This window comes from Gossypium raimondii, chromosome 3 (genome assembly GCF_025698545.1).
Source record: "Gossypium raimondii isolate GPD5lz chromosome 3, ASM2569854v1, whole genome shotgun sequence".
Classification (NCBI taxonomy): domain Eukaryota; kingdom Viridiplantae; phylum Streptophyta; class Magnoliopsida; order Malvales; family Malvaceae; genus Gossypium; species Gossypium raimondii.
In genome coordinates this window covers 16,222,243-16,225,944 of record NC_068567.1, presented here as the reverse complement: position 1 = coordinate 16,225,944, position 3,702 = coordinate 16,222,243, and the positions used below count along the sequence as shown (strand labels likewise).

At 40.4% G+C, this 3,702-nt stretch overlaps 1 non-coding gene across 1 annotated transcript; it reads right to left on the bottom strand.

Moving 5' to 3' along the window:
• Nucleotides 1-220: 220 nt before the first annotated feature.
• LOC128040116 (small nucleolar RNA R71) lies at nt 221-329 on the bottom strand. Its single transcript, XR_008194776.1, has one exon. It is a non-coding gene; the product is annotated as a small nucleolar RNA R71 (small nucleolar RNA).
• Nucleotides 330-3,702: the final 3,373 nt, after the last annotated feature.

Sequence of the window (3,702 nt, the reverse complement as noted above, 5' to 3'; positions counted from 1 at the left end):
TGAAGATTCTCATCTTCACTTAAGACTATTTATGGAAGTGAGCAATTCTTTCAAGTTAGTCGGAGTACCCAAAGATGTATTATGACTGAAGCTGTTCCCATATTCGCTAAGGGACAGAGCTCGTGCCTAGTTGAACTCATTGCCACCGAACTCTATTTCTACATGGCAAGAGTTAGCCGAAAGATTCCTCATGAAGTATTTTCTGCCGAGCAAGAATGCTAAGTTAAGGAATGAGATCACTGCCTTCCAACAAATGGATGATGAGTCCCTATATATGAGGCATGGGAAAGGTACAAAGAGTTATTACGAAAGTGCCATCATCATGGAATCCCACATTGCATTCAACTTGAGACATTCTATAATGGTCTCAACGCTCACACGATGGTAGTGGACGCCTCTGCTAATGGTGCTCTCCTTTCTAAGTCCTATAATGAGGCTTACGAAATTATTGAGAGGATTGCTAGCAACAATTATCAGTGGCCAACCAATCGAGCAGCGTCAGGAAGACGAGTCGCTGGAATACATGAAGTGGACGCTCTCACTTCACTCACATCTCAGGTATCTTCAATATCCTCAATGCTTAAGAATCTTACCACTAATGGGTCTAATTGTTTTGCACCCCAACCATCTAACCAATTTGAGAATATAGCCTGTGTGTATTGTGGGGAAAGACATTTGTTTGAAGAATGTCCATCAAACCCCGAATCCGTATATTATAGGGGTAACCAAAACCAAAATCGAGGGAGGCAAGGACTGCAATCCAACTTTTATAACTCATCGTGGTGAAATCACTGAATTTTTCCTAGAGTAACCAAAGGGCTGGAACCAGTAACAATTACGCCCAACCTAGACCAACTCAACCGCCTAGTTTCCCCCAACAAGTTAAGAAACCAACCCAAGCAGAACCATCCAATAGCTTAGAAAATCTATTGAAGGCATACATGGCAAAAAACAACGCCACTCTCAGGAATTTGGAGAATCAAATGGGCCAGCTTGCTACTAAACTCAGGAACCGACCACAAGGTGCTCTACCTAGTGACACGGAGAATCTGAGAAATCTGGGGAAGGAAAATTGTAAAGCGTTGACATTGAGGAACAGAAAGACAGTAGAGCCCAACATTGTCAAAGTTAAAAAGGAGCCAGCTGACGCTCAAGATTCAGAAGAAGTTCAACCAAGTGTTCAAATTCTAGTTTCACCAGGACCAAAATCTATAAAACCCGACAAAGTAACCTCAAGACCAGCTAATTCTGATCAACTAACAATGTCGTTAGATGCAGAATTGCCGCCAAAGATGAATCAACCAGAATCAGTCCCAGTAATGAAACCACCACCGCCCTACCCTCAAAGACTTCAAAAACAGAAGCAGAAGATTCAATTCAAGAAGTTCCTTAACGTACTCAAGCAACTTCACATCAGCATCCCGTTGGTTGAAGCACTTGAGCAAATGTCGAACTACGTCAAGTTCATGAAAGATATCTTGTCTAAGAAACGAAGACTTGGAGAATTTGAGACGGTAGCTCTGACGAAGGAATGCAGTGCATATCTTCATGATAAACTACCCCCAAAATTGAAGGATCCTGGATGTTTTACCATGCCGTGCAACATTAGAGCAACATATTGTGGTAAGGCATTATGTGACTTAGGTACAAGTATCAACTTTATGCCTATGTCAATATTTAGGAAGTTAGGGATAGGAGAAGTTAGACCAACTACAGTTACGCTTCAACTAGCAGATTGATCCTTAGCACATCCAGAAGGAAAAATCGATGACATATTGGTACGTGTAGATAAGTTTATCTTTCCTGCTGACTTTGTAATTCTAGATTTTGAAGTAGACAAAGAAGTACCAATCATCCTAGGAAGGCCGTTCCTAGCAACTAGAAGGACCCTTATTGATGTGCAAAAGGGAGAGCTCACTATGCGTGTTCAGGATGATCAAGTAACATCTAACGTCTTTAAGTCTATGCAATTTCCTGACACAATGGATGATTACTCTACAGTGTCTAATTTAGAGGATTTAACAGTGGAGAAGGAACTCAACTGTGTTGAGGAGCCACTGGAAAGAATTTTGACATTGGATCCTCCAAATGATGAAGGATAGGATGAATACTTAGCTTTGCTAGAAGCTAATTAAAGGGGATTTAATCCACAATCCTGTTTTGAATATTTGGAGTTAGAAAATAAGGAATATTCCCAACCAAAATCGTCGATCGAGGAGCCACCTAAATTAGAACTCAAGGTATTACCTTCTCATTTAAAATACGTTTCTTTAGGTAACGCTTCTACTTTGCCTATGATTGTTTTAGCAAAATTGACCACTAAGCAATAAGAGAAACTTATCTTAGTTCTGAAAAAATTCAAGAAGGCCATCGGATGGACCATAGCCGATATTCACGGCATTATTCCTTCTGTATGCATGCACAAGATTATCCTAGAAGATGGCAAAAAAGGGACGATCGATGGACAACGGAGACTGAACCCCATTACGAAGGACGTAGTAAAAAAAGAGATCATCAAGTGGTTAGATGCAGGTATCATCTATCTCATCTCAGACAGTTCATGGGTAAGCCCGGTCCAGTGCATGCCAAAAAAAGGAGGTATCATGGTTGTAGAGAATGAGAACAACGAGTTGATACCGACTAGAACGGTTACGCAATTACCGGAAGCTGAACAAGGCAACTACGAAAGATCACTTTTCTTTGTCGTTCTTGGACTAGATGCTAGATAGTCTCAGAGGACGAGATTACTACTATTTTCTCGATGGATACTCAGGGTATAATCAGATTACAATAGCACCGAAAGATCAACACAAAAGGACATTCACCTGCCCGTCCAGTACGTTTGCATTTAGACGCATGCCATTTGGTTTATGTAATGCAACTGCTACATTTCAAAGATGTATGATGTCTATTTTTACTCACATGGTTGAGAAATATTTGGAAGTTTTTATGGACGATTTTTCAATATTCAAAGATACTTACGATGATTGCTTAACCAATCTAACTAAGGTACTAAGGTGATGCGAAGAAACGAATCTCGTACTCAACTGGGAAAAGTGTCATTTTATGGTATGAGAAGGAGTTGTTCTTGGGCATTGGATAACGAGACATGGGATCGACCTAGACAAAGCAAAGGTAGACATTATTGAGGAACTCCCACCTCTAACATATGTAAAGGGTGTGAGGAGCTTTTTGGGCCACGCTGGTTTTTATCGAAGATTTATCAAGGACTTCTCCAAAGTTTCTAAACCCTTATGAAAATTATTGAAGAAGGACTCTATATTCAAGTTTGATGAGGAATGCTTAAAAGCATTCAACGATTTGAAGAGTCGATTAGTCACGGCACCCATAATCGTCACAGTAGACTGGCAGTTGCCATTCGAATTGATGTGTGACGCAAGTGACTTCGCAATTGGAGCTGTCTCGGGCCAGTGAAGGAACAAAGTTTTTCATCCCATCTACTACGCAAGTTGAACCTTAACAGGAGCTCAACTAAATTATACGGTAACAGAAAAAGAGTTACTTGCTATTGTGTTTGCTTTCGAAAAGTTTTGATCTTATCTGGTAGGTACCAAAGTGACTGTCTATACGGACCACTCGAAAATTAAATATTTACTTGTGAAGAAAGACACTAAGTCGAGGCTGATCCGATGGGTACTTCTACTTCAAGAGTTCGATCTAGAAATTCAAGATCGAAAGGGA